Below are 23,313 nucleotides of genomic sequence, written 5' to 3'. Positions count from 1 at the left end.
AATGTGCACTCCCACCAAGATTTACACGCAGGACCATCCTGCACCGTTGCCAACGCCGGGCATGTGATACAATCTCACCTGGAAAGCGAGGATTATATTGCACCCTCCTGGGGCTGTGGGGGAGCTGAAATGAAATAATACGCGACATAATCGCTGCTCGGGAAATGCTAACATTGACCTTCGGGCACTGAGGGTCCTTCTCACAACTCTTCAGATCATAATACCTGGATGTTTTTAACACACAATGTCGGCCCTGGAGAGAAGACCTGACGGGTCGGGAACCTTGCCGTGAGCACATCTGTGGATGGTTCTCTCTCCTGACATGCGTGTTGTCACATGGCCTGTGCCAGTAGCAGAACTGCCTGTTTGTTCCTCCATTTCTTAGATTTCCCCAGGTCATCTGGACTGTGCTGGAGGTAGAATGCTATTAGATGGCGGGGAGAGAAATAAAAAAAAGCCCTGAGCTCTTCTGCAAGGGAGAGTTATGCAGACAATAGATCCGCACCCAACTCTGGCAGAACGAGGAAACCCAGCTGCAAATTGGCACAGCCCCCCAAGAACAGAAGAGCCCTCTGGCTCCCTTGAAAACCCCTGCTGGTGAGCTGGCCAAGGAGGATTCAGGAAGATGGGAGGCAGTGACTGGACCGCTTGAATTCCAGCACACTCATTGGTCAGGAGCTGACAAAAGGGAGGAAACCATTTGGGGAAGCTGGTTAAATATAAAAAGCAGAGGCATAGATGGAAAATCTATCAGGCAACATCTACCATCCTTTCAGGAAAGTAAAAAGAGGAAAGAGAAGAGGGAAGGGGCAGTGATAAGAACTTTGGGGGCCTGTTGCTAAACCGTCGGTAACTGAAAATCAGCCCTGATGGAAGTATTTACACCACAGCAATCGGCAACAGCCACAGATCAAGGGCTTTATGATTTTTTTTTTCTTTTTTCAGAGATCCAGTTATCAACACAGCTCTGGGCATACAGGGAGGAGACAGGAAGTGAGTCTGTTGAAGGCAAAGTTCCAGCAGCGAAGGAGCCTCAACTCAGAGGAGCAGAAGCAGCAAAAAGGAAGTGCAGCAGCCTTGTGAGGCAGATAATTTTCCCTTAGGGAAATGTCTCAGATGTGACCCAGACAGGTTAAGTGACTCGCCCAAAGTCACACAGCTAGTAAGTGCCAGACCTAGAATTTGAACTCAAGAGTTTCTGGTAGCGATGGTATGTTTTGGCTTCCCCCCCACACACACTCCCAGTAACTGATTAATGAATTAATGAAAGGAATTATCTGTTTGCAAATGTGTTTAGGGTCAGTTCTATAAGCTGCCTAAACAATTCTGAAACCATGGGTTGAAATCACACCTGGCTTTTGGCTTGGTTACCAATGGCTCTATTTTTACAAAACAAACAAACTCTCAAAGGACCCAAATTTGCTTTCGTTTAGCATTATCTGTACTAATTCTGCATGTCTAATCCTGGAAGCCAATTCCAAAGATCCATTTTGAGAATGCTTTGGCCTTATCTCCAGAGTATTGAGGAACCTTCCAAGGAGGCCAACCTTAAAAAGAAACACTGGTTTAGAGACAAAATTCCAGGTACTCTCAGGGAATCTGGGACAAGGTGGTGAGTTTGAAGGGGATGACTCTCTTGTCACGCTTCTTGGAGGACCCACTGGCAGGTGTCAAGGGGTGGGGAAGGGGAGGGAGGCAGGGAGAGCTGGAAACACACCAGGCTTCTGTTCATGTTTCCTGTGCCAGGGATAGCCACTTGTGTGGACAGGTCTTATTACGATGACCAACCTTGAGTTAGCTAGGCAGGATAAATAAAAAATATTCTTGGTTTTCATAAATACTTTTGAATTTTACAGTAATGACTCAGTGCTTCATCTGCAATCAAGATTCAGACACTAATAACCAGTAGTTGGAAGTGATGATTCATTCAAACAGCACATTTACTGATTTTGTAATAAACCATGGACATCTGTCCATGTAAAAACTCATTTCCCTTTGAGCATTCAAAGTCAGCAAGGCCACTTAGTCCCGAATGTCAGCTCGTTCTTCTCCATATTCATGGTTTTGTGCTCATGGTTTTGTTCGTGTTGATTTGAGAAATGGGGAGTTCTTTGACCGCCAGCCCGTTCTCTTCATGGGGCACTGTGTCCGCTGGCTTGATGCTGGGCTGTGAGTGGTTCTCCTCCCTTGGGCAGGGTCTAGCTTCTGCAAGGTTTATGAGGGCCAATTAGCTCCTCAGGAAGGGTATTGCAAAAATATCCACAAAGTAAATTCAGGAGCTACCTCCCTTTAAATAGACATTGCTCTACCAACAAGCTATAACACGTCCAGAGGCGTCACGTGAAATTCTCTGTCCTGTGGTCCTCCCGCCTTTCCCCAGCAGCTCCTGGGAGCACCCCTGCCACATGGGCCATGTCCACGCCACGTGGACGTGGTGTCTGGCTGACACAGTCATGGAATGGCAGCACAGCTTGGAATAAAGGGGATAACTGGCTTGGAATTACCCACTTACTATATTTAAGCTAACCCTGATAATTGTGAGGAATAGCATTCAACAATGCTATTGACATATTGAAACTGTCTCAATAGTTCGTAGATACTCATCTCTCCTGGAACGTTCGTGAGTAATTGGTCTTGGTATCTCTGTGTAACTGAGACAGAAAGCTTGGCTCTACCCATGAAAGGATTAGTCACTTAGATAAATAAGGACACAAACGGCTCAAGGAAATAGGGTCTGTGAGACTCCAAACGGGATTACCAAGAACTGAAACGCACACCGGTGAGGCCCATCACGCCACGGCACACACCACCACGACCTCAGCGTGATTTCATCCGCCCACCTCCCCGCCCCCACCGGCATGGTAAACAATGGACAGTGGGGAGGAATGCACACAGCGCGATTCCCCTGGCGTTTCCTCTTCCCAGCTAAGCAGCCTGGCATCACTCGGGGCCACGGCTCACTCGTTCCTTCCCTCGTCTGACCCGACTCCCACCCCTTCCTGCCCCAAAGCCTGCACCAGCCTCTCTGGAACTCCTCCTCCTCGGCCTCTTCTCTAAATCTTCCCTTAGCTGGAAGCTGGCCTCCCCCCACCCTGAGGACACCACTGGGGCAGGGGAAGGAGCTGGTGTAAGAGAAAGTCGGGGGTGAGTTAGAAGGTGGGAACGCCCATGGCTCCCATCCATTCTCTTCCATCCCCCCACCCTACCGGCTTGCTCTGCTCACTGCCATTGTCCACCAACCCTCATTTGATGAAGGACTTGAATGCCAGCTCACTGACTTGGTTACCTGTCACCCATGTGGATGACTGTCTCTCAATGGCCAATTGGTTCCTGACCTCCCCACTGCCGGTGACCTCTTTCCCCTCCCCCTCCCAGCCACTCCAATGGTCTCATCTCACTATTGCCAATAACTTTCCACACCTGAGGTCTCCACTGCCAGCGTCCATCCTCCCAGGTCACTCACTCAGGGTACCCCGACTGCAATCTGCTGCCCGCCCAGCCCTGCCACGCCGAACCTCAGCACTTTCTCTGTCCCTCCATTCACATCCCTCCCCCATTATCATAACCCTGACTCCCTGGCCAGCCCAGCACTGCAGGTGCTGTACCCCCCTCTGCTGAACCGCAACCTTGAATGGTCACAACTATTTGCCTTCTCCACAGTGTTGTCGCTGCCAGAGAAATCTCCCACCCGGGACGGCTGGTTTTGCCTCTGTCCGTTAGAACAAGACTCAGGAGCGCTCAACTCAGCGTCCAAACTCGCTCCCTTGGACTTGATTTTCTGCTCTCTGAGGCCATCTCACGCTCTCCTGCACCCACAGCCCACTCTCAGGGATGCCCTCACCTCTAGATCAGGTGTGAAGGGACCCCCTCCACTTCCCGCCATCCCGTGGAAATTCATCCCTGCAGGCGCCATCCTCCTGTCTCCCCCCTGCCCTGGGAGCTGTGCCCTGCTCTGCTCCCCGCCCCTCACCCCCTGCCCCTTCGTCTGCCTCACTGTGGCCTTCTGCCTGGCCACTGGGCCGTGCCCCTTGGCGTGCAGACACACTTCAGCACCTGCCCTCCTGGACGACCACGCCCCAGTGGTTCTCCATTTCTCCTGTCTCATTGCTCTGCCCGCCTTCACAGCAGGCCTCCAAACAGCTGTCTACACTCTCGGCTTCCGTTTCCACTCCTCCACAATCCACACCTCTCCCGTCCTTCCCACCTGCCTCTGGTCCCTACTCCACTGAAACTGCCCGCAGCAGGGTTACTTGTGTCTCCTTGTTAACAGTCCAGTGAACACTTCCTTCTCCTGGTCAGCGTTGGTCACCACTGCCTGTGCCCTCCTTACTTACACGCCCTCCCTCCCTCCCGACTTCCTGGGCCTCTCAGCCACTCGGGCTCCGCAGCTGCATTCCCATCCGGGCCTCAAACACTCAGCATCCGGCATGCAGGCTTGGCCCTGGGCTCTCTGCTCTTGTCCCTCCCCTCTCCCAGGTGATCACTCTGTCTCATGGTTTAAATGCCTTCTGAGGACGCCACTGGGATGTCTGCAGACCCTGCCCCGGACCCCACGTTCTTACCCCACTGCCTCCTTGGTAACCCCAGTTGGGCGTCTAAGACGCATCTCGGATGGAGCATGACCACGGTGGAGCTGTTAATCCATCCCCTCTTCCCTCTGGCAAAAGCAAAACAAAACACACACATTTATTTTTGAGGCTTCTGCAATCCTTCCTCTCAGGCCTGCTGCCAAGAGGACACGGGGAGCCTCACCTCCAACGGCCTGAGTCAGGCTGGGCTCAAGCTCTTTGGCCTTCGCTGAGAGCGGTTGATGGGAAAGCCCTGTGGCCCAGTAAGGTGCCATGAGGCTCTACGCTCCTCCACGCCTTCCACAGCTCTGGGGGTCCAGCTTCCAGCCGCCCAGCCACTGCCCTGCAGAGCTGACACCCACGCCTGTCCGGGGTGTCTCTGCCCCTCTCTGACAAGGGCGCCCCGTTTCACCATGAAGAACTCACCTCTCCCCTGCTCTTGACCTGCCCTTCTAAGTTCAGGGTGACTTTATCTCCAGCTACTTGACAATGGGCAGGTGACCCAAGTCCAGCCAACCAATCTATCCTATTTCCTTGGGAACATGACCCAAGCCAGGCCATAAGACCAAATTCCAGGTCTTTGGAGTTACTAGAAACATGAAGTGCTCTAGCTAAAAGAGGGAGAATGCTGGTGACATTCTGTGAGTCCTTGGATCCAGCAGGGCCTCCATTTATTTCCACACTTTTCAGGTATGGGGGCCAATAAATCCCCCCACCTTTATTTTTGACTTAAACCAGTGTGAGTTGGAATTACTTTACTCACGACCCAAAGGGCTCTGATTAATGCATCAACTCATTCATTCATTCATTCATTCACACACGTGTTCACTTACTATGTGCTGGGCACTCATCCATTGGATAATGCTTTGCCTAAATCACTTTTGCCCTCACGTCACCGAAATCACAAATGCCCCCCGCCCCCATCTGACACCATTGACTGTGGGATCAAGTCTTGGTATTTATAATCTCATCGTTGGGCTCCATCTGGCATTTTCAAGATCCCCTTATATGAGCCTAGAACACCAGAGATCCCAGTTCCCTTCTAGTCTCCTTCACAAACTCTATTTACTCGCAACTCTGTCTCGCACACACCCCATTTGATCCATCGCCAAGGCCCATCTCCCCGTCATGGCCCCTTGGAGGGGTTGCTCCATCCGAGCCTGGGTCACACTCCTTCTGTGTCCTCCCATAGCACCTCCTGGGGACCACCCCTGCTGGGTCCTGCACCCCTGGTCTTGGTGCATATGTGTCTTACTTACCAAAGGGCACCAGGAAGCCTGGGTCTCCAGATCCTTTTGTGCCACTGAATGCCTGGCACAGAAGTGGGCATGCTCCCGAATGACAAGAACAGACACTTGCACTGAGCTTGCCATTTTCCAGGCCTTTGGTTAATTCTCACAGCAACCAGCAGTTGAGAGACCAAGGCACTCAGGCTAGCAGGGACACGACTGGACAGGAACCCAGAGCGGTCTCGGTACACACTGGGATTTCACGGGCGGGAGGCGAGCACCTCTTCAGTGAGGAAGAGACAGAAGAGACCTTCAAGGAAAATGCATTTCTGAGGCCACCTCTTCTAACCCAAGGCCTGTTCTGCCATTCGTGGTGAAGGATCTTGAACTTATCTAGGCCCTGAGGGTTCAAGAAGTCCAGCGTGGATCCCCTGTCTGGACGTTGCGGCAACGGCAAACTGCTCCACCGTTTCTAAACTCTCCCTCTCACTTTCTGTTCCTGCAGCCCCCAGACCAGTAGCAGACAGTGGACAGGCAAGGGTCTGTTGAGTGACAGATCTGGCCGGCTGCTGTCCTGGGGATCATGGCGCCCTTCCCGCCAGTCAACCCTGTCCTAGGTGGGCAGCCACATCGGATCCTGCAGTCCGCATGGCTGGAGAGATGAGCTGGGAAGCAGGTCGCCAGCCAAGGAGACACCGGAAGCCCAGCAGGGAAGCAGCCGAGGCGGCGATGGGAAAGCAGCCTCCGGCTGCTCGGCCTCTGCTCCCAGAGCCAGTGGCCGCCAGCCAGGTCGGCCTGTCGTTGACCACCGAGGAGCTGTGGATTCAGTGCCAAGGGCCACGGGGTTGCCTCAGAAGGCCTGGCGAGGTCTCCACTTGAAGACAGAAGGTCAGATTGATGGACTTCGAACCAGAGGTTAATGGCCTCTGTCCAGTAAACACTCCAAGCGTCATTCATTCTTTCAACAAACATTTATTGATTGCCAGGCCCCGTGCCAGCGTGCAAGACAGAACCAGGCCTTCGACTCCTGGCTGGTCCGGAGACAGACGCCTCAACAAGGGCTCACACTGGCAGTAGAGGGAGGGTAGGTAGGGAAGAAGGGAGACGGAGCCACCTGTTTGGCTGTGGCTTCATGGAGAAGCCCAGTGGCCTGCCTGCCATGCTGGTGACGTGGGAAGCTTAGGGGATCTGTCCCTGCCTTGCTCGGCCCGTTTCTCAGCGCCAGGGCACTTGATTCTCCCGGGGACCTCTGGGTTAATAAGCAGAGAAAGAGGCAGGGGTCCTGTCCTGGGCCAAGGGGCAGCACGGACACCGAAGCCCCCTCCCCACCAGCTCCTGCCCTGTCCCTGGCGCCCTTCCTGCCTGCCAGTCTTTCTTGTAGCCAGAACCTGCCTTCTGAGCTGGAACCGGTGGCTTCCCCAGCAGAGGTTGGGAGAACATTAGAAACACAATGCTGCTTGTCACTCCTGAAAGGCAGCAGGACAGGATTGAAAACATGGTCTTTGACCTCAGAAAGATCTGGGTTTGAATCCTGGCTTGGCCGCTCTGCAAAGATGACATGAAGGGGTGGAGAGCTTAGACTGAGCCAGACGGCCTGGGGCCAAATTGCAACACTGTCTTCTCCCAGCTGCGTCATGTCGCGGTGTGTCACCTAACGTTTCTGCGCCTCCATTTCCTCCCTGTAAGGTGAGGGTTACTTTGTACCTGCCACGGGGCCCGAGTGAGTGAATTCATGCACTTAAATCCAGACTTCGCTAGCAGTGAGCGCTTAACCACGTCAGTTGTTGTTGGCTGGCGTTGGTACACCTGCTGGCAGGATACTGAAAGATTTAGATGGGCTCATCGCTTAAAAATGTTGAGTAGGTGCCTACAAATATTAGTGTCCTTTCTTCCACATTTTTCTGATAAGACAAAGACAGTGTGGAAGGCAACAAGACCTGCTGTCTCCACCACCCAACCCCACAGGCCTGCCAGGAGGGTCTCTCCAAGGGGCGCTTCTAGTTTCTAGATTTCATTTCTGCAACACTCCCCAAGTCCTCTCTCTGAAGGGATGTCTGAAGTTCTTGAGATAATATCAATTTAAATTTACCTTAATGTTTAAACATGATTTCTTAAAGATATCTTTGGTTTTTTTTAATTATTAAAGAGAAATGGAAGAAGCTGACCAGCAGTGGCCGCAGGCAGGAACTCGGCTGGCCGGGCTTGGCCGCGGAGGAGCGCCAACGTGGGCTCAGAGGACACTCCCTGGCCAGAGAACCCTCTCTCCGGGACAGCAGACCCTTTGTCCTGTGCAGGGAGGGAAGCCGAGTGCTGCCCAGAAAAAAAAACAAGGCTTAAAAATGTTTATTTTTCCCAAATGCCTGCTATCTTTCTTGCCAGGCAGGGGCTTTTCTTGTTGCCTTTCTCAGAGGATTTTTGGGGAGAAAGGAAGAAAACTGTCAAGGGCTCCTGAGCTGAAGTCTCAAGGCTGGAAGTGGCGGTGAGAAAGTAAGAAGGGAAGGGGAGGACCCCAAACACAATCTCCCACCCAAGACGGCTGCCCCACAGTCTGACCAAGCAGCTGTCAGCAAGGAGGGCTGGCTCTGCACGAATCTTCCACAGAGCTCTCCCCTCTGTGGCCATCATGGCACCCTGGGTGTAGGGGTAGCCTTGCTGAGGGCTACTCTATTCACAGCCTGCGAGGACCCTCACACATTGCTGGAGGGGACCACGGCCACTGAGACCCCGGAGTCAAGAGGGCGGGGTAGACCTGCCCCCAAACCCCTCTTCCTGACCCGTGATGGGCGCCCTGTTGGCTGGCTGGACAGTGCAGGTGGGTCTGTAGGACAGGACGGCACCTCAGACGTCATTTCACTTCAAGCTCACACCAGCCCTCCCCTGAGCTGCCCTCTGTGACTTGGGCTGATGAGTCCGTCTAAATGGTGACCCAGTGCCAGACCTGGGCCTCATGTCGGGACTCAGTTTCCCCTCACCCTCTTTGGCCTTTGTCTGCCTCCTCAGCCAGGTCCTCTCACACCTAGGCTCAGGGAAACTGCAGGTACCCTGGGCTGGGCTGGTTGACATGATAGCCAGGCCACCAGGCAAGCCCAGGCCACAGCACCAGCAGTGAGGCAGGTGAGGCAGGTAGCATGTGGACAAGGTCTCCTGGGGAGAAGAGTGTGGCAGGTGAGTCACCACCGAGGAATCCTCCGGGGTTATAAATAGGCCTTGCTGGCAGCAACGGCCAGGAGAAAGATAAAGGACCATTGTAGGAGCAGCTTCCTGATCGGCAGTTATTAAACCATGAATAATCCTTCTGAGGGAATTCCAGGCTACAGACAGCTCCCCAGCCCCTTCCGTGCCAGGGACCAGCAGTGGGAAGGGTACCAGGTGCCCAGGAGCCTGCGGGGGCTGTACCTACACAATGGTATTTAATTATTCAGCACACCAACCTCCCAACTAAGTATGCTTGTCCCTGATTTAGAGACAGAGAAACAGGCCGGGAGAGGTTCCCTGCCCTGGCTCTTCACGGCTGAATCTGTGCGGAAACCCAGGGCTGATTGACAGCGCGGCCTCTGCTCCTTCACCAGGGATGTGGGGCTTCCCGGCTAGCCAGGAGGGACCCAGAAACCCCTAAATGACCAAGCCGTAGACTCTGCCATGCAGAGCTTCCCAGTGTAGTCTGGTCAACCAAACACCGCTGGGGTTTGTGCACAGGGCTGGCGTGGGAAATGCTGCCCAGTGCGTAAAGTAGTTGGAAATCTATCTAAGCAGGAATGTGTCCGTTAAAACTTTCTCATTTTTATTTCTTTTAAAAAAATTAAATGCAGGCTAGGAAAGTTTTCCAATAGAAACTTAGGAAAGGGCCTGTTAACAGCTATAAGGTCACCTTGCTTCTATGTGCCAATGAGGCTCAGGTCTCTGTCCATGCAAGAGTTTGGGATACCATTCCAGAAATTCCCTAGCCCACACAGCCAAGCCTACTCCCGCTCCTCCCACACATCCCTCAGGCTGGGCCCGGCTGGGTGGGCACCGGTGGCCTCAGGGGAGACCAGGATGTGGTCTGGTTGGGACCCCACCCAGTTCCCTGGGCCTCTGGCCCAGCATGCAGGATCGTACACATTCCCCAGCTGCCTCGGACCTGTACGTCAGGGGGCGAGTGACGTCAGAGCCTGGAGAGAGCATCGTCTGGTCTGGCCGTGGACTCTGGGCTGTGGCAGGGATGGAGTCTGGCGAAGTTCCGCCCGCTCCACCATGCACAGTGGGCACACAGCCTCAGCAGGCCAAACCCTGCCAACGCCAGCAAGGTCAGAAGGACACATGCAGCGTCGCTAATGAGAACTGGGGCGTTTTATTTGCCTGTTTTTTGTCTTCTACACAAACACCAAACAACCATCTCTCCTTCCCTTTGACAAATCAGCAGCCACATTGTGAAAGCTGTCAGAGACGGAGCCTGCCTGGGCTCCTGGCTCTCCACGGCTGAATCTGCAAAAACCCAGGGCTGATTGACAGCGTGGCCTCTGCTCCTTCACCAGGGACGTGGGGCTCCCTGGCCAGCCTTGGGGGAGGGGAGGGGCCCAGAAACCCCTAAATGACCAAGCCATAGACTCTGACATGCAGGGCAGATGCATTTCAGAGAGGAAGCAAAGGGGTCCAAGCTTGTCCAGGTATCTGCCCATTTGGAAAGGGGGGTTTCTGAATGGGATGTCTGGGGAAGGTCCTTTCCCCAGAGGAGGTCCTGGATGGCGCTGGCTGCCTCCTGGCTTCCTCCATGGACACCACCTGAAGCTCTTGCCTTTTCCCCAACACCATACGATGATGCAAGCCCCAAGCTGGGCCTTCCTTGGGACTCCCTTCCTACTAGGGATTTTCAAGACATGTGGCTCCTCTGACGCCTGGACATAATATGCACAAGTTAAAACCAAGCACAACTGCTTCACCTTAAAATGGACTTTGCTCTCAACAAGTACAACCTCAATGCAATGGCTGTAACATCTGCATTTCCTGGCTTGTTTCCTATGATGCTTCCAAGTACAGAAACCCAGACTCATAAGCCACGAGCAAACTCAGAAGCATAGAATCCCTCCCCCATCCTGGCCTTCCCTCCTGACAGTGAGATATGGGCACTTAATGCATCAAAGTTCAAAGAGGCCAAATAGGTAACAGGTTCCCAGCTGCAGCCTATGGCCTTTGGCTCTGTTAGAGTTGCTAAAACATTTGGGCAGTGCAGCCTGAAGGGCTTTGAGGAAGGAAATGGGCATGATCTGAGCATAGGCTCAGTTGGCACGAAAGCCACACACTCATCTGCAGAGCCAAGCCCAGCTCCCTCAACCTGCCAACCAGAGTCCAGCCAAGGGAACCGAGATGCAGGGCCTGCCACTCCCAAATGGCACACACTTCCTTCCCTGCCAACTGGTTGCTCATGAGCGACTGGGCCAAAAGCATGAACCTAATCCCTTAGGTCCATGACAGCGGGACAGGTTCAGATGGAGTTGGGTGGGCACTCCTTCCTGCAAGAGCATGACACAACTGCACCACTGGATCTTATGCACAGGAATTTTCTGGTAGATGTAACACTTAAGAGACACAGGGCTTGCCTGTGGGCTTGCCTACTAGGGCTTAACTGGGAGACTATGACCAGGGATGGATGTCAACCAGTCCCTTCATCTTTCCTTCTGCTTGCTTTTCCTAAGGTTCCATCCATTTCCGAGGCTGTTGACTCTCAAATCTGTGCCTTCAGCCTAGAGCCTTCTCCAGACACTCAGCTCCTACATGGTAGCTCTGAGGACATCTGTGTCTGCTGTGCAGATGCCACCAACTCAGCTATGTCCAAAATGAACTATTTCCCAATGTTCCATCCTGGTCCCAAACCTACCGTCCTTCTACATTCTCTATCTTGACGAATCCATCTAGGCACAGGTCGGAAATTTCTACTACTCCCCATCATTGTCATCAGCACCTCCTCCACAACCACAACCATCACGGGCTCCACTGCCACCTCCACTATCACCTCCATCACCTCTGCCTGCAATGACTCCTTATCACCTTATCACCTTTTCCCCAGACTTCTCCAAATGTTCCCTAAACAAAGAGAGCCTTGATCAAATTTGGGAAATACTGGGTAAAAAACTTAAATGCATTTTTTTTTAATTGCAAGATTTGGCCCAGGCTTTCCTATAAATGAGTGCTGAGACACATCAGGGGAAGAGGCAGAGTTTTCCATAACTTTTGCAAAGCTCCCCAGGGAAGAAGGGACCCCGAGGCACCTCTTTGCCTCCTGCTTCCCTTTCTCTGCCTCAGAAACCCTCACTCTGCTGCTGAGTCTCCACCCAAATGTCCCCGCTCTCCTTACACATGCCACAATGTTACGGGATCACTCCCCTCCCTACTCTTTCCTTTCTCCCTCTCTAATGTTAACATCCTTTGTCTCCATTTCTGCCTTCCCCACTGGTCTAGAACTTCCTAATGCAGGGAATAGCCCTGATCTCCTAGGCCAACACAGTGCCTGAGAAATGATGGCTGCCCCATCAGTGTTTCTGGAATAACTATTGAATGGTCACCGATCTGGGCAAGAAAATTGAAGCCAAACCTGTGGTCTCCTGGAGCGACTCACAGCTCAGTGCTCTCCTTCTCCCAGTGCTTAGCCCGCTGCCCCGGGACCCTGCCTCCAGCCCTGTATCAACATGGCCCTCACCAATGTCCCCAATGGCTCCGGCACGTTTCAGTTTTCAGCCGACTCAGCCTCTCAGCAGAATCCTACAGTCTACTCTCTGGTCTTCCCGAGACAGCCTGCAGCACAGCCCCTTCCAGATTCCACTGCTCTGGCCACTCTGGCCTGGTCTCCCGTACTGGCCTGGGCCTCTCTACCCTTCCGGCTAGTGCTGGCCTCCGTCAGCCTCATCCCTGGTACCTCCTCCTCCCCTGTTCCGGGCTCTGGCCTTCAGCAGTTTCCTCACTGATGTGCCTGCCCTGGACCTCCTCTCTGGCCTTCCAATCTTACTTCACCAACTGCCCACTTGACTGATGCCCTTAGTATCTCACTGGCGCCTCAAGCTCAGTGTAGCCAGAATATGAACTCTTGACCCTCCCATCAAACCTGACCTGCTCCCAGTGTGCTCCCATCTCTGTAGATGACACCCCCACCTGCCTGGCCTGACTCCCCACCTCCACACCTTTGCCAACAGTTACTCCCTCTAAATGGGTCTTTTATTTTTACAAAAAAAATATGTTTTATTTCAATAAGAACAATTAACATGTGATGTACACTCTTAGAATTTTAAGTATCCAACACAGTATTGTCAGCCAATGCTGTACAACAGATCTCTAGAACCTCTTTATCTTGCTTACCTGAAACTTTACGCCTGTTGATTAGCAACTCCCCAGTTTCCCCTCCACACCCCCAGCCCCTGGTAACCACCATCCTACTCTCTGCTTCCGTGAGTTTCACTAGTTTAGATATTTCACAAGTGAAATCATGAAATATTTGTTCTTCTGTGAGTTACTTATTTTGCTTAGCATAATGGCTTCCAGGTTCATCCATGTTGTTGTATGTGGCAGGATTTCCTACTTTTTAAAAGCTGAATAATATTCCATTGTGTGTATATATACCCCATTCTCTTTATCCTCCCATCTGCTGATAGACACTTAGCCTGTTTCCACATCTTGGCTAGTGCCAATAATGCTGCAATGACATGGGAGCGCTGGTATCTCTTCAAGATCCTGATTTCCATTCTTTTGAATAAATAAATATCCAGTTGTGGGATTGTTGGATCATATGATAGTTCCATTTTTAATTTTTTGAGGAATCTCCATGCTGTTTTGCATAGTGGCCACACCATTTTGCATTTCTGCCATCAGTGGGTTCTCAGTTCTCCACATCTGGGTCCAAAGAGGGGTTCCTGGGTGCCCTGAGTAGGCTGACTGAGCATGGGTGGGGGTCCCTCTGTGCTTGGTGGCACATGGGCAGGGTGAGCACCCAGTGTGGCAGATATGAGGCTGAGGCCAGTGTTATGAGGCCCTCAGCCTCTGCCTGGCCCAGGAAAGTCACTTTTGAATGAAGGGAACCTCACCCACCGCCAGAGCAGGCAGGGAGCCCTACGACACCTCTGGTGAGGGGGTGGAGTGGGGCCTCTCCTGGCCTCTCCCAAGGCCTCTTGCCCTCAGACCGCTCCGCTCCAAGTGCCCCCCTCACCAGCGGGCCTCGGCTGTGGCTCCCAGCTGACCCGAGCGGCCCCTCACAGCAGCAAGGCGATGACTCCGACCTCTCGCTTATCTGGCGCAGAGGCAGGCGCCGGCTCTCCCTCTGCTTATTCACCCTGTTACCAAGAACTGAGGCCCAGCCAGCGCCTTCCCAGAACTTGCAAGATAAAAGGGAGTGAGCAAACATTTCTGTGGCTCGGCTCCCTTCCCGCAGCCGCCTGGCCCATTTCAAGGTCTACAGATGCCACTCCGAAGGCCGCAGCATGAAGAGAAGTTCTCCTGACACACGGGTGTGTGCAAAGGTGTGCCTTTACCAGCCACGCCAGGCTGCCCGACCCCACGCTCTGCGCAACCCTCAGTGGCCGGAAATCGTGGCGGGCCCCTCACACTCAATGTGTTTCATCTGCATGGAGCGTGGCGGAGGAATTCCTGCCACGGCCATCCCTGGAGATTAGTTTGTCAAGCCTTGAGTCCCCCTTTTCCCTCCCCCCCACACACATGCAGCAACTCTGATTCAAACTAGTGCCTACAGCCGCTGAGCCACAGCCCAGGCCCACAGTAGGTGCTCAACAAATGTCTCCCGAATGCTTCCTGTGCTTCCGACTGGCATTCCCAGCTTCCTCCTGGGGCTTCCCAGAGCAAGATTATCTTTAGCTGGCCTCTCTTCCAAGATCCCCCATCATGTCCCCTGCCAGGGTGACAGCATCCCAGCTATCAGTCACCTTGGCCAGAAACACTTCAAGGCCTCTGGCTTCTGCCTCCTGATTTCTGCCAAGCCCTGCTACATCTCTCCATCTGGCCGACTTTGTCTTGCCCCCAGTGTGATGACTGTCTTTGTTCTGTGCTGCACTCTGAGGGGCTCTCTCCCTCCCACCCACCTTCTCTCCCTCCCCCAGAGCACAGCAAGGGACCCGCATCCATCGGATTGTGCACTGTTTGAATGCACGGTCTGGCCTCCACTTGACTCTCTTCCCTGGCCACCTTCCGCCATCCCAAGACAGAACATCCGTGCCCCTCGCCCCTGCCTCAGCTACGCCAGACCACTTCCCGTTCCAGGCTGTGTCGTGCTGTTTTCCCCCATCGTGCCTTTCTCCACAATGTTCTGTCCTCATGGAGCCTTCTTTCCCCAGTTCCCAAGCCCAGGGACTCCCACTCATCCTCTGAGACCCAACTCCAGCATCGACCCCTGTGACATCTGCCTCCATCACCCCTCTTCTTCATCGCTAGCTCCTCTCAGAGCAGATTGGACACATGTTCCCCCTTGGATTTATCACTCCGTATTGAGATCCTTTGTCAGTTACCTCTCTCTCCCATAGGAGTCCCAAAAGTCTCAAATGCCAGTGTGCACAGAATCACCTGGCAGCAACACAAGAAGGCAGGTCACCTGGCTCCACGCCTGGCATTTCAACTTGGGGCCCAGGAATGTGCATTTTAACAAGCACACCAGGTGGTCTTGATGCCAATGATCCTGGGGCCCCACACTGAGGCCTGCTGTCCCTGTGGTTCCAGCTGAGGGGATCCTGTCTTCTTCAGGAGTGGTTGTCCCCCAGGTTAGGGCCAGTGGCATGGAACAGTAAGAGAGACGGAGTGAGGGCCCTTGGCTCACAGCGTGGCTGCCCCTTCCTGCAGCAGGTGGCTATAGCCAGCCCCTCAGCTCCTCTGAGGTTCAAAGGAGACTTTGACCACACCTGGCCCATAGAGCTGTGGGGACAATTCAAGAATGTAAAACCCTCGGGTACAGTATTTGGGCTCAATACGCAGTCCTTGAACATGGTTGAATCTATAGCAATACGTGCCTCTTATGGTTTTCCAAAAATGCTAAGACCTCACTCTGGTCGTGTCATAAGATACCTACTTGCAAACAGTCCTGGGAGGAAAAACTCCCTCATGCCCTCCCTTCTGAGGAATTGCTGGAGTTTCAAACCTCTCCCGAGTTCCCGTAGGTGTCTTGCCAAGTTTTAGGAGGGTGGGTGTTGATGCATACAGATGAAGGCGCTGAGGTTTCCCAGGAAGAAGACAAAAGGAGGGGAGTGTTCCCAGTCTGTTGCATGTCCCCTCTGGTGGGGACAGGCCCTGGGGTGAGGACCACAGGGAGGAGCCATGATGGCCCTGGGCCTGCGCAGGCTGGCCAGCAGATGTGCAGGTGGCCAAGGGGCAGGGCCTGCATGAGTGGCGCACCCTTGTCTCTGTTTAACTCAACTCCGTTTGCTGTGCATGTACCTGCACCCAACTGCGGGCTCCGTCCCACCCACACACTAAGGCGATCGTTCATTTATCCATTGATGCAGCAAGTATTTGTCAAGTGCCTGCTGCCTGCTGGTACCACGCTAGGCCCTCAGGATACAGGGAGACAAGACGAGTCTCTACACAAGAGGATTTACAAAATCTGGGGGGACAGACATGCAAACAGGAGCAAGGCAAGATGGTAATTCTTGAGATGAAAATAAATAGAAAGTTCTGGAGGGCCTTGAGAGAAGGACCACCAAGATGGAGCCTGCCTTTGCCTGGAAACTGGGATCTAAGAGGCCCACGTCACAGAAGCTCTCATTTTAGAATCGAGGCCTGGGCGCCACACGCTGCCCTGCCACCCCCAGCCCGAGGTCTCTGCAACCTCGTCTGCAAGCCCTTGGGTCTGCAGGTCTAGAGGGCTTGGGTTTGGCCAGAAGGACTGAGCAGAGAGGACGGAGAAAGCAGATGTCCTGAGATAATCTGAAATGGGGACTGTGCCATGCCTGATCCAGAGACAGAGCAGACAGAAGGGCAGCTACCCTGTTACGAACCGATTTCCTGGACTAGTTCCTGTAGCACCTGGGTTTTTGGGGCATGCTTCTTCTTTGATGTCCATAACCCCCTCCTAGTCATATTTTTAAAAAAAAATAACAAAAACTTTTTACTTGAGTCAGTTTTGTTCATTCATTTATTGAAAAAGGTACTTATTACGCATCGATGAGGGGCCAGGCACAATTCTAGGTGTGTGGGATATATCAGAGAATGCCAGTCAATAAAGACCTTGTTATCATGGAGCATATATTCTAGCAGGTGGAAACAGACAAGAAACAATAAGGATAATAAATAGGTAAATGATATCCTCTGCAGAAAGTTATCAGCACTAGGAAGAAGAAAGTAGAATAGGATGTGGGAATCGGGGGCCTGGCGGGTGGGAGAGCAAGTTGCAGGGTTAAACAGTGTGGTCAGGTGAGGCTTCATTGAGTGAGTGATACAGGAACAGACCTGGAGGAGGTGAAGGAGCAGCTGCAGGATACCTGAGGGAGGAGTGCCTCCAGTGGAAGGGACAAGAAGCACAAAACCCTCCGTGGGAACACTCCTGGAAGGTTTGAGGAGCCGCACAGAGACCAGGGGCCGGCACAGAATGAACGAAGACCAGGGTTGTGGGAAAGGAGGCGGGGAAGGTAATGTAGGCTAGGGCCAGGGCAGGCACAGGAGGACGTGGGCAGAAGGATGTCACTGTCTGACATACAGTCTGAAACAATCACTGGCTGTTTTGTTGAGATGAGATTGGGGGGGTGGGTAGAGACAGGCAGACTGGCAGACTGTTTGGGGTCTCTTGCATAATTCAGATGGAACTGATGGGGCTCCAGCAGTGGTGACAGCAGCACACCTGGTGGGAAACAGGCAGTTCTGGAGGGACCAACAGGGTTTCTGGACACATTGGATGTGGGACGTGAGGAAAGAGAGAAGTCAAGTTGAGTTGGCTTCTGTTGCTGCAACCGAAAGAGCCGCGTCCTGACACTGGTCTCTTTTGCTCCCACCAGGGGACCGCGGTGGCCTCTTCCAGCCCGACTTGCCCCTGGGCACAAGGAAGCCCAGGCGAAATGCTTCCTCAGAAACCACCCATTGCCCCGAGAGGGATTAGAAGTGGTGACTAAGCCACAGGATTGGGTGAGCTGGGCCAGTGTTTACACACAGAAGCCTCGAGTGAGAAAGAACAAAGGGTGTGAATGTCAAATCCAGGAAATGGTCCAGGAACCCAGCAGCTTGTTTGGGTTCCGCTCACCTCCCCACACATTGTCAGGGCTGCAAGGCCAGTCATCTGCGGCTGGAACTTCTCAGAGAAGGCACCAGACCGCACATGCCAGGCTGTGACTGCGCCCGTGTGATGGAAACAGTTAGCGCGCACCTACCTACTCCCTGTGAGCTCCCCTGGATTTCCCAGCACTCGTGCTGTTAGGCCAGGCCATGGGGCTAATTCTGGCCAAGGCACTGTGGGCACCAGAGATGTGTCTCACTTCCAGGACAAGCAGTAAGAGGCACTGTGCGTCCCCCATCCCTCTCTTCCCGTGTTACCGTCACCTGGGGAAATATGGAGGGAGCCTGGATCCTTGAGTCACCAAGTGGAGAAGAACTGCTGTCAACTCTCATGGGACCTTATAGGAGCAAGAAATATGTAAGGTTAATTCATCACCACAACGTGGCATGGCTGTGGCAAATACAATTGGCCAAGGACTTTGGCACTTATTTAAACAACAATATAGGAATAATAACATTTATATATCACTTTACAGTTTTAAAAGAGCTTTTGCTTAGCCTCATTTGATGCTCACCTATTCCATGAACTAGGTAGGTCTGTCCAAACATTTTCAAATGGACGCCTTCTGAGCAGCTTAAAAATTAATTATAGAGAAATTATAGAGAAATCAATAGCTTTCCTTTGTAGAAAATGAAATGGAAAAGAAGACTTCTTCATCACACTAGCAAAAATTACTGTGTACACAGGGACAGACTTACTAGGAAAAAAGCAAGACCTATTCAGAAAGCTATAAGCTCTACTGAGGAAAATAAAATAAAATTTTAACAAATAGAGAAAATACTGTGTTCTTCATTGGGAAGAGTCAGTATCGTAAAGATGAAAAGTCTTTCAAATGAACTTATAAATGTAAGGTAATTTCAATCAAAGCCCTAGGATGACTTTTTGAGAGACTTTGACAGCATTAACACGAAGTTCTGCTTGAAGAATGAAAAAGTAATAGTAATTTAAAAAATTGTGCAGAGTGGGGAGTATAATGCACAACTGGGTATCAAAATAAAGCTTATCTTAAAACCACAATCATCAAGAAAGCAGGGTTCCAGCGGAGAAATAAACATAACAATAGAATCAAAAGCCTGCAAACAGATCCCAGCACTTCAGTAATATAAGGTAAATGCCAAAGGGATTAGAAGCAAGGGCTTTATAATTTTATAACTCCCAAATTCTGAGCTACTCCACACATTCCCAGGGTAACAGTGGTTTATACGGCAAAGAGTCTCCCTGCAAAGGCCTGAGGCGGAAGGGGAGGTGTGTCAGAATGTCTCTGCGTGTGTGTGACTTTGAGATATTGCCTCGATACGTACATATATAATACATACAAAATAAAAAGCAAGAGAATGATAAACAGCTCAAGATATTGTTTACTTCTGCAAGAGAAGTAGGAGAACGAGATCAGAAAGAATTTCAGTGGGTCTTCAAAGACTTGGTGATATTTTAATTATAAAGCTGAGTGATGGGTAGATGAAGGTTCATTATATTATTCTTTATTCCTTATAGAGACATTGCACATTCTCTTTGTATGTATGAAATATTTCCTAATGCACTTTAATTTAGGTTATTAAGTATGCAATGTCCGATTTCTTTAAGTACCAAGTTTGACAGTTGATATCTCTGTCATTTCACTTTGACACTTCTTGTTTTATTCTTAATGTGAACATACATCTCAGTCTTTCAAATGTAAGTTTGAGTTTGTGATTATCTTTCACAATTTTTTTAGAGGAATTTTTGTGAAACCATGGATAAGTCAAAAATTTGTGTTATTTTTGAATGAGTTCCGTCGTGGAAACAATGCAGTGCAGATAGCTAAAAATGTCAACAAAATGTTTGGGAAGGATGTGGCTGATGACGCCAACACGTCAATGGTTTGAGAAGTTCTCTCCTGGTGATTTTAATCTTGAAAATGAGCCAGGTGGGTGACCTGAGACCAAGGTGGATAATGATGAGCCGAAAGCTCTAGTAGAAGTGAATCCACCTCAACCTATGCATGAATTAGCAGCAAGGTTTGACGTTACTATTCCAACAATATTGAACCATTTGAAACAAATCAGAAAGGTAAAGAAGCTGGGTAGATGGGTTCCGCACGAAATAAACAAGTGTCAGAAGAGAAATCATTTTGAAGATTACCTTTCTTTGCTGTCACAACATTAAGGTGAACCATTTCTACACCGTACTGTTACATGTGATGAAAAATGGATTCTTTTTGACAATCACAAGCGTTTGGCACAATGGTTGGATAAAGATTAAGTGCCGAAACACAGTCCAAAACCGAATATTCATCAAAAAAGCTAATGGTGTCTGTTTGGTGGTCTGGTGCTGCTATTATCCACTACAGCTTCATGAAACCTGGCCAGTCGATTACAGTGATGTCTACTGCAACTAATTGGATGAAATTATGAGGATGCTTGTGATTAAATAGCTGAAATTGGTCGGTAGAGATAGGCCAATCCTCTGGCAAGACAACGCTCAACCACATGTCGCACAAACAACGCTGTTCAAACTACAGAAGCTGGACTTGGAAACTCTCTGTCATCCACCATATTCACCAGACCTGGCACCAACTGACTACCACTTCTTCCAGGCTTTGGACCACTCCTTGCAAGGAAAATATTTAATTCTCAACAAGCTGTGGAAAACAACTTTCATGATTTCATCACCACTTGTTCTCCAGGCTTCTTGGCTGCTGGCATAAACAAGCTACTGTTAAGATGGCAAAACTGTGTCAATACATTAGGCACACACTTTGTTTAATTGTACTGATTCTTATTTGAGATATAATAAACTACACTTTAGATTCGAAATTGGACATTTCATATTTAAATGACCTAATACAATCCCTGAGGTGTATTGCTCTCTCTCCCAGGAAGGTGTATCATCCCATCCCCAGTTATGAATCACCAAATTAATAAATGAATAATAAAAGAATAAATGAACTTGAAATATTACCCATGATTCACCATATTTTGCAAAAGAATGGTGATGAAGGTGAGGTCTATAAAACAAGTGAAGACATAACTTTTAGTGCCATCTCATTCTTCCCCCAGCATCTTGCCCTCCCTACTCCACTACACAAAAAAGGTATAGACTTCTCATACTTCTACAATCACCATTTAGAACTGCAAAGGAAAAAAATACCATTTAAAAGGACTCCAAAACAATATATTTTAAAACTCACATAGAAATAAAAAATTATAAATTCTATAAGAAGAAATACACAAAAATTTATTGAGGGACATAAAATAGGCCTGAATAACTCCATGTTCCTCAATAGAAATGCTCAGTTTGATAAAAGGATTGAGTCTCCCCAAAATGGTACACAAATTGAATAAAATTCCAACCAAAATCCTAAAGAATCCTAAAGGAATTTACAAAATAGATCCTGTTTAAAATATATCTGACAAAAAAGCCAGAAGTGTTTGAAAAATAAGAAAAATGAAAGGTTCTTGACATATTGTATATCAACATATTCTACAAAGGTATAGTTATTAAAATATTGGGGTATTGGCACCAGAATAGACAAATCGATGGAAAAACCGTAAGTCTTAAAACAGACTAAATTATTTAGGAATTTAGTGCATGGTACAGGTGTCATTTAAAACCAGCACAGACAGATTAAAATGTTCAATAAATGAAGCTGGACTATTAACTAGTATTTTAAAATAAATTCCTTAGATACCTAATATACACCACTATATACAAAAATAAAAGCCAAACGAATTAAAGAATCAAATGCACAAAAATTAAATTATAAAAGTACTAGAAAAAAAATATATAGAAACATATCTTCATATGTAATATGCAGAAAGTCTTTCTAAGCAAGATATCAAATCCATTAGCCATAGAAGAAAACAATGACGGACTTGACTACTTACATATTTTAGTTAAAAAGTTAGAAGTTCTATACATTAGTGACATCATATGCAAAACTTAATGGTGAGAGACTTAGGAAAAAAATATTTGTAATGTATATAAAAAACAAGTGCAAGTCACAAATTACAATAAATTTTTAAGAATTCATAAAAGGAAAAGAGAACAACCTGGTAGGATAGCTAGGCAACAGATACTACAAAACAATTCACAGGACAAATACAAATGATCAGTAAACCACGAAGTGTTACACGTAGAAGTGCAAATTCACACAATGCAATGACATTTTGAAATTTATTAGATTGGCAAAAATTTTAAAAGATTAATACTATACCATGTAGGTGAGAGTGGTGAGATAAAGGTGCCCATCATGAGCTGCTGGTGGGAGTGTGGAACAGGCACTCGCTGTTGCAGAGGGCACTGAGCAATGCTTATCAATGGTGCCCTCTGATTCAGCAATGTCACAACTGGGAACCCAGCTGACCCAAATCCTCACACCACAAGGCCATGCGTGGATTCAAGAACATTCCCTGCAACATTGCTAATAAGAGATAAAATTGGGGAAACTTAAATGTCTGTTAGAATGGGACTGGCAAAATAAATGATGGTAGTAGGACTATTAAATATCATGCAGCCCTTGTAAGAAGGATGTGGTTCTACATGTACAGAAGTGGAAAAAGACCAAAGATATATTCTTAAATGCAAAATATAATGCCTTAAAACAATGCATTTATTATGACCCATTTTTGCAAGTGCAAAAAAATGTATTATAAAACAAAGAACTAGAATGGTCCTCACCAAACTGTTAATCTGGCAGGAGAAATCAGATAGAGGGTGAGGTGAGGAGATGGGATCTGCAATTTTACTTTTAATAATCTATATTTCTGTTGCATTTGGCATTTTTAAAAACTTATCTTAATACATAAAGAGTTGAAAAACAGTAAGTGCAGAATTATTACATTTAAGTTTTTCAAAAGACAAATCCTTAAATATATACACAACAATCTTTCCTTTACGTTGCAGTGTGGGATCATGAAGTGACCAGGCAATCTGAAACTGTGCAAAGTGATCTTAATGATCAATGGGGAGGATACACTCTAAATTTCCTCCAAGGAGGGAATCAAGACTGGGTCTTAAAGAGAGACTTCCACATTTTTCTCTTCTGTCTTATTGGCTACCTGACAATGAACCCCAGAATTTTGAAAAGAAGAGAAACACGTGCAGAAGCAGAGAAAATCATCTGACAAGAATACCATTGTTTTTCTTAAGAAATATTTAAAATGCATATAAATAAATATATTTCATGGGATTGTTATTTAATTATCCTTATTAAAATTTTAAATTATAAAGTAATACCTGTCTATAACAAGTGAGTCAAGCCAAAGATGAAGAAAACGTTAATATTCCTGGATTTATTCTGTCTCACTGA

At 49.3% G+C, this 23,313-nt stretch overlaps 1 long non-coding RNA gene across 1 annotated transcript; it reads right to left on the bottom strand.

Annotated features, from left to right (window-relative positions):
- Positions 1-1,922: 1,922 nt before the first annotated feature.
- Positions 1,923-6,585, bottom strand: LOC142871904 (uncharacterized). Its single transcript, XR_012920091.1, has 3 exons — positions 5,828-6,585; positions 4,563-4,657; positions 1,923-2,205 (listed from the first exon to the last, which is right to left on the bottom strand). It is a non-coding gene; the product is annotated as an uncharacterized LOC142871904 (long non-coding RNA).
- Positions 6,586-23,313: the final 16,728 nt, after the last annotated feature.

This window comes from Microcebus murinus, chromosome 7, assembly GCF_040939455.1.
Source record: "Microcebus murinus isolate Inina chromosome 7, M.murinus_Inina_mat1.0, whole genome shotgun sequence".
Lineage (NCBI taxonomy): Eukaryota > Metazoa > Chordata > Mammalia > Primates > Cheirogaleidae > Microcebus > Microcebus murinus.
This window is presented reverse-complemented; position numbering and strand designations above follow the sequence as displayed.